We start from the raw sequence: 8008 nt of genomic DNA, 5'->3' as shown, positions 1-8008 counted from the left end.
GTATATGCTATGGTCCGTTGGATGATGTTACAATTTACATTGAGGTTAGGGTTGAGGAAGTGGTATGAATTGTTTCAGTGTGGACAATGTAGCATGGACAATGTGGATGATATTTGTTTGAGTGATGTTAATGCGATTAAGACTAGCCATGAGTTGGCCATTAGTGAATGAGGTTTCCAGAGTACTCGCCCATTTGCGATTAAGACTAGCCGCTTGGGAATTTCATTTTGCAACTGATGAAAGACAACAGTGGCTGATCTTCAAGATACCATTAGAAATCAGTGGAGGTTTGAAAATTATCAGATCTTTAATATTAATGAGTGTCACCTTATAAATGAGAGAAAGGTTTGTATAAGAAGACCATATCTTGTATTTGCTATGGTCCGTTGGATGATGTTATAAGCTACATTGAGGTTAGGATTGAGCAAGTGGTATGAATTGTTTCAGTGTGGACAATGTGGATGATATTTGTTTGAGTGCTGTTAATGCGATTAAGACTAGCCATGAGTTGGCCATTAGTGAATGAGGTTTCCAGAGTACTCGCCCATTTGCCATTCATATATAGAAAGCATCAGTCACATTGGAGTCCTTGAGAACATCAGTCACATTGGAGTCCTTGAGAAATTCCCATATCACTATGGTATCAACATATTGGAAGCGGATTGGCTGGTGTGCCACACACCAGCTATGTAGGTACGTGTCGTGGGAAGACGAATGCTGACGCTCCTCGAGCTCCGAGGTGTAAGAACGGTTCAAAGGAGATCAAAGTTACATGGGCCTACAATGATGTATTTATTATATCCACACCGTTCATCCATTTTTCAAAATCATTTTAGAGTAATATCCAAAGATCAACTGGACCACACCACAGATAACAGCCGGGATAATGATTTTCACTGTTAAAAATTTCGTAGGGCCCACCATAATGTTTATTTTCCATCTAATCTGTTCATAATGTCACAAAGATCTGGATGAAGAGGAAAAAATAATAATTCATATTGATCCAAAACTACTGTGAACCCCAAAAGGGTTTCAATGGCAGACGTTCAATTCCCCACTGCTTTTTTCAGTGTGGTCCATCTGATCGTTATATCTATTTTATTTTTTGTCTCAAGCCTAATGAAGAGCTTACAAAATAGATGGACGGTCTGGATATAACACATACCTCATGATGGGACCCACAGAACTTGCTGACATCAATACACCAAATAGCACACTAGCCAATCAGCTTCCCAACATATTGGGTTGAGGTGTAGCTTCTGGAAGATGGTGTGCCGTCTATTTGAAGGAAGGATGGTAGATGGGCAATAATCTTTTATACAGAGTTGGATCTTGTAGGTCTCGCAACTTTAGAAATTTGGTCCCTTAATTAGTTGCACGATCCTTCTAAATGGACTCACGCTCTCACTCTTGCTTCGTACTTGGTTTGTATTTGAAAACATTTTAAAACAAAAGCTTCTCCAGTTGTGCACTTAAATCCTGTGATGCTTTGTTTCACCTTTCTTGACATTTTTGCTTTTTTATGTTAATAGATCAGTTATGTACAGATTTATTTATTGATTGGTTTATGCTTGCCGGTCATCTCTCGTTGTTTTTTTTTTTTTATCCTTTTGCTTTTCAATGATATCTATACTTTGATTATCTGTTTTTATCCAGAATTCTCACATGCTTATCAGCAACTCTCCTTTCATTATGGGTCAAAGTCGACAATGCAAGTTATACCCATACGTCAGTACAGTTCTGATGTAGAGCGGGTTGTGGACACTTTCATATTCAAGATAGATCAGAGAAGGCCTGATTGGAGGCGAAAGTCATTAAGACTACTAGAACATTTAAACAGACATATCTCGCAAATTGGAATAAGTTACTTGACATACCATATATGATTTTGGAGTATGACGAGTTACTTTAGCCTATGCCGAGTTGCCCATGCCGAATATGTGAGATTCCATCACATCGATGGTCGAATTCCATATTTGTTTTCGTTTTTACAATTTTTTGTAAGTTTTAGTTTGATTATAACTCTTTATTCTGTTGAACTTTAGGAGTTGTGTCTAACATGAAAAGTGTTTAGAAAAATTAAGAGAATACTGCAGTTAAGCTGCATAGAATAGTTATTATAAATAGAAAATTTACTATTTATAGTAAGTTGTGAATTCTAGGAGTTTTAGTTATAGTTTGATTATGAAATTTCTCCCATTGCTTAGTACCCTTATTTAAAGGGTTGTAAACTCATTTATTTTATCAATCAATCAAATTATGAATTTTATAGAATTTATTTTCTACTTTTTTTTTCCCCTTATAGATACGAGAAGTCTATATGAGGAGTCTAGAGAAGCTCCATGGGTTCGGAGTAATTACCCTTGAGAAAGACAGTGATCCAACTCATCACATTAATGCCTGTGTCAAATTCTATGTAAATTGAGTCATGTAAAGGTACCATGTCAAATATACTTGTATCTATTCACTACTATGATGGATTGCCCGGTTTACAAATAAATACCAATCATGGGAATGATATAGGTGACTTTTGATTGATTTTGCTGATATGGATTGTCATACTTTTTTTTTTGGTTAAAGTCTCAGGGACAGTATGAAGGTGCATCAATTGCCTTACTTAAAATCTCTGGGAGAAAAGGTGTTGTCCGAGTAAATGGAAAGATCATTAAGAAAAAATCGACTATTACCCTCAGTGGAGGGGATGAAGTGGTTTTTAGTTCATCCGGCACCGACGATCATGTATATGTATACTTTTCCTATGCAAACTATGAGTTATTTTGATGTTGACTCTTTATCATAACAGCGAAGCTCACTTTTAATTAAAATTTATCCATTCGGTACAAAAAAAGCAAATTCCTAAACAAAATTTCAGATTTTTCAGCAACTTGCAAATGAGAAATTAACTACTACAGTTGCTCCTTCGTCAGTTAGAATAACAGGAAATCAGAGTTCACCTATAGAAGAGATTCACCTTGAAACAAGGTCAAGAGATCCTTCAGCTGTTGCAGGAGCCTCGATATTGGCATCTCTATCAAATCTTAGAAAAGATTTGAAAGTTCTTCCCTAGGCAGCTAGCCATCCCAAACAATGAGGATGTCCAGCAAGAAATGAAAAGGGCTTCACTGCCTTTCGCATGTGCAGCATCAGACAACTATATTCCATACCTTGACGTCAATTGCCACGCTAAGACAGGTAGTTCTGAACAGAAAGCAAGGGCTAGTGTTCCTTCTAGCATTACAAGAAAGTGGAGAATATCTGGCACTTTTTTTTACCGGCGGCCATCACCAACTGCCGGATCCGGTCGACTTAAAAAGGAAAGCCCTATCTCTCTCTGTTTCTCTTTACCTCTCTCTATTTCTGTTTACCTCTCACTATCTCCCTCTCCATCTCTCGTCTCTCCCTCTCCCGTCATCAATCTCTCTCCCTCATCCTCTCTCGATCTCTCTCCCTTCCTCTCCCTCCCCCTCTCGATCTCCCTCTCCTCCCTCTCTCTTGATCTCTCTTTCCCTCGTTTTCTTCCACATGCTGTTCCTTCTTCGATCTCTCTCCAACAATCGAAGAAAATAGAAGAAAGAAAGGAAAATCGAAGGTTCTCTCTCTCTCTCTCTCTCTCTCTCTCTCTCTTCATTTCTGTCTCTCTCACTTCCCCTTTGGATTATCAAAATTTGGGCAGCAGCCATATCCGCCGCTGTCCATGGCCGCCGACATCTGCATGTTATTTGTTTGAAGAAATGCTTCAACCAATAACGTGTACCACTGTTGTACAATTAATCTCTCTGTTTCTTTCATACTTTTTTGGCCCATCCATGAGTGGACTAGCCTGATATATGGGAGGGGAACAATCAACATTGATCCACCTCATTAGAGGCAGTGATCCCACACATATACCACTCTAGACCATGTGTTTGTGCGGATAGGGCATTCTTCCTCTGTTTATTCACTTTAGACCATGTGTTTGATTGGATATCCCATTAGGTCCTGGATCTAATGAGACCTAATCAGGGGGTCCATCGATCTTTCTCGACAGGTGTTTGATGGAATGCCAGTGAAGATTTTTAATCTTGTGGAATGGCAGGTCATGATTCTCTTCAATTCATGATTCTCTTCTTCTATATATTTTTAGACATATTTATTTTGTTGTAAGTATGCCTTTGGTCGAGAGATTGTTGATGTTAATCCTTGTTCACTAACCAAGCAAGGGCCATGTTTGATTGAATTTGATGTACATTGTAGCTGCCAAGTGGCTGCCATGTGTGTGTGTGTGTGTGACCAGTTTCGAGTGCATTGCAGGCAGGTAGGACTGAGACATGCCTATGATAACTTGATGAATGTAGATGGCATGGGCTGGAGCTGTAATCAGAGAAAGAAAAATGTTGGTGTTCTAAGTTGCTAAGATTTAGCAAATAGAATTAGATTTCAAAATCTGTCCAACTGTGGCACTTTGTGTGAGATCTGGCAGGCAATCCAAGGCCTTTATATGTGTGGCCTCCTGAAAATGAGGCTGGACACCCCACCAGATATAGGCCCCATTAACAATGTTAGGTTACCCAAAATTAGCCATGTTTTTTTTTTTTTCTTTCAACTACAGTACTGTACTTAGGATGGCCTTTCCCAATTTAGCCTGTTAGTCCTTTCAGATTATTAATATAGTATTTTTGCTAAGGCTGACACTAGCACACAAACCCCATAACCAGCTTTTTTGGGAACAAGAGTGGGGTTTGGGCTACTTTGATTGGCCTTATGAGGAGAAATGGATGAATAAATTGGATTTTGGTATGATTTTACTGGTTCCTTTGTTTTTTTTTTTCATGCTTCTTCACTGGTACTTCTGTATGTAATAAGTGATGAAATTTGGACAAAATTCTCATCATCTGATATGTAACCGAAGGTGAATTTTGGAAGTATTGCATTTATGTAGAGCAATAGATGACTATTCCCGGGGATCTTTTTTTTTTCCTGAAAGATCCAATGGATCAACTCATTCTCTTCCTTTTTATTAAAAATGTGACTTTTTCCTTCTAAAAGTCAGAAATAACAGATTGATTTTATGTTCTTTATTGTGAATTGATCAAATTACAAAACTAGAATCATCTTGTCTTCTACCTTACCTTCTCACTACTGAAACTGGATGTCATATCTGGGAAACTCTGAAGTTTGTTATGTCGTGACTGATGTAACTAGCCAAACAAAACCACTACTGATTTAGTTATAATATAGTAGAAGGTTCTACACACATGATCTTGACTTTTCTTGTTTGTGAACTGTCGTTATTTTATCATTACTTTCATGTCATTGGTGTCATGTTCAAGTGTCAAGGCAATTTTATATGCTCCAAAGATGAGATGCATCAGGTTTTCTGTTTGTTACTGTTACTAGGTGGGAAGGCGAAAATCAGCCTGCAAATGAGAAGGGTAAGCTGTGTTGCACGGAAAGCCCCAAGTTTTAGTGGTCCACTAATGCTTTCAAACCAAGCTTCTGCAAACAGTTTATCCTTTTGACTGTGTGATGCAGGACATGAAAATTAAATATGATATGCAAGATCTCAGGCTTTAGATCATACTAATTCAGAAACAATTACATAATAATTCCACATCTCACACAAAAGCTCAAATGTTCAAACAAGGGGAATCTGCACGAGTCCAGGCCTACACAGGCTAGGGCTGGATCAGTAAAAATTATGAACCAAACGATACTCAAAGGTAAGTAATAATCATCCACACATGCACAACAATCGGTCCCTAATCCAAGGGATTCACCAATTTCAATTCAGGGAACCCTAGGGTAAGAAAAGGGGCAAACAAATTAAAGATAACGCAATCTAGGGTTAGGGTTATGAAAAACAGGTATGAGAGGGGAAAATAGAAAGAAAACTTGAACCGGAAGACAGTACCCGTGTCCGGATAGCGGGCCAGGCCTGACGCACGTGCGCAGGGGCCTGACCGCACGTGCGAGGGGGTCCCACACCTGGAAACCGACGCCTTGAGTTTAGTCAGTCAAGGGTAGGCTCCAAAACCCCCAAGTTTCAGGTCGATCGGAGCTACGGTTTGTGCATGGTGTTTCTTCGAAGTTTCAGCCCTCTTGCATGACCAGATTCCAGAAATCTGCTGTAGATGGGAAAACGCCTGCAAATATTGATGGATTTGCAGATGGAATGCTTGTAGGAAAATAGAAATATGGATGATAGAAGGTGGGGGTGAATCGGGATAGATGTGGCTTTGCACCACGGTAGTGAGCCCTTCAATGAAGGGAGGACTTCGTACCCAATTGGATTTCCATAACTCGAGAACTCAGAGGAGTAGAAAAATGCAAAATTTTTATTAAGCTTCAATCATAAAAAAGCTACAAGGGGTGCCTATTTATAAGAAAAACCTTATACCTCAAACTCGTGACATGTGCGCAACCTATTACTTGGCGATGAAGTAAACCAAAATAAAAACTGATCAAAGAAATCTAAACCGTTCATGATATTTTAAATAATATTAATAAGCAAAACTTAAAATATGAGATTAATCAAACTAGTGGGCCATGATCATGAGATCCCATGATGGGCTTTACTTGACTATCGGGCTCACTCCAATGAACCAAAACTCTGTCTTCTAGCTAGGAGGTCCTCCCTGGACGTCGTTATTAATCCAGATCGATGGTGGGGTCATCCTTCTCCTTGCGTACGTGCGTAGGGGGGGCGGCGTGCGTGTGCGTATGCGCGTGATGTCCCCATCACTGTGAGGGCCCAACATGCCTTATCTCTACTTAAAGTGCCTCTTGTTCTTGTTCTTGTGTTTGTTGAGGGCCCAACGTGCCTTGTCTACTTAACGCTTGTTGGTGTTTGTAGGAACTTTCTTCATAACATGTCATTTGCCACTAACATGTGGGTAGAAGCACTGTTGGTTGTGGATGCTTTTACCCAGTTTTCCATTATTCATTGTAATACAATCATGCCTCAATGTTCGAATGACAAAGCCCAATCTTCTAGATTCTTTTGATTTTCTTTAGCGGCTTTGTAGTTATGGGATTGATTTCTTGTCTTTGCCTGTCTTCATTCTTAATAATTTAATGTTTTCTTTCAAAAGAAATGCATCAAATTATGAAGCTGACTTATTGATCTGCATTCCTGCCAATCTACAGGAGCTGGAAAGGGAGAGGACTGCTAGGTCAGATTTGGAAAGGGCTGCCCATGTTGATTTATTAGACATCAAAACAGAGATTTTTCCCTTCATTTCTTAGGTAATGTGATGAAGAACTTTGGAAAGGGATTAGTTTCATTCAGTTGTGAAAAACTTGAACTATCAGTAAAGAAAAATTCAGATCATACAAGCCTTCTGAAGACATGACCTTTGATGTGCATTAGCTCTGCCATCGCCATACATATCATGTTAAGCTGTCAATTGTGCCCTTCCTTTTTGATCTTTCTATTCTATGTTATTCATTTCCCTGGGCACTTATATGGCTCTCATGACAGTTATATTCTTTTGGGAAGCTTATGAGACTAATTCTTTTACGGTAACCTCTCACTCTCCTTATTGCAGTAACCAGCATTTTACACTAGCATGTGTTTGATGCTTCATTACAGTTTCTTTTTTCATAATAAAAGTCTCCGTTATAGCGTTTGGTTGCATCAGTGATTGACTTGATCCTTGCAATCATGGTAGCAAGTGTTTGTTGTGATCAGCTAACATCTGATCATGTATATCCTCCACGGGAGTGTTGATTTTGCAAGAATCTGTAAGGGCAGGTCTAGCAACCAGCAGAATGGAAGTACTTTCTGCATAAGTTTTATTATGCTATATTTCCATGAAGGTTTCTTGTTGGATGCGTATATTAACGTTCTTTTTGATAAGTAGAATGTCTATGAACAGATTCACTTTGCTGTATTTTTTTGATAAGAAGGAAGACTGGTCTACATCGAGAGATTTGGTAAAGCTGAACCAAACAAGCTTATGCACATTACTAGAGTACAGAACTACTTAAGGTATCATGTACATGAGTATGAGAGGGTCTTCCTCTATGA

The 8008-nt window shown here is 38.9% G+C and overlaps 2 long non-coding RNA genes across 3 annotated transcripts; both read left to right on the top strand.

Moving 5' to 3' along the window:
• Positions 1 to 2410: 2410 nt before the first annotated feature.
• Positions 2411 to 3352, top strand: LOC131239340 (uncharacterized). The gene is made up of 3 exons (XR_009168142.1): positions 2411 to 2436; positions 2587 to 2745; positions 2873 to 3352. It is a non-coding gene; the product is annotated as an uncharacterized LOC131239340 (long non-coding RNA).
• A 42-nt stretch (positions 3353 to 3394) lies between these two features.
• Positions 3395 to 7801, top strand: LOC131243752 (uncharacterized). Of its 2 annotated transcripts, XR_009170185.1 has the most exons (3): positions 3395 to 3589; positions 5377 to 5500; positions 7126 to 7801. It is a non-coding gene; the product is annotated as an uncharacterized LOC131243752 (long non-coding RNA). The 2 variants fall into 2 exon arrangements; XR_009170184.1 differs by lacking the exon at positions 3395 to 3589 and having other exon boundaries at positions 5139 to 5500.
• The last annotated feature ends 207 nt before the right edge of the window (positions 7802 to 8008 follow it).

The sequence above is a fragment of the Magnolia sinica genome, chromosome 1 (assembly GCF_029962835.1).
Source record: "Magnolia sinica isolate HGM2019 chromosome 1, MsV1, whole genome shotgun sequence".
NCBI lineage: Eukaryota > Viridiplantae > Streptophyta > Magnoliopsida > Magnoliales > Magnoliaceae > Magnolia > Magnolia sinica.
The sequence above is the reverse complement of the archived record's forward strand: the minus strand, read 5'-3'. Positions and strand labels throughout refer to the sequence as shown.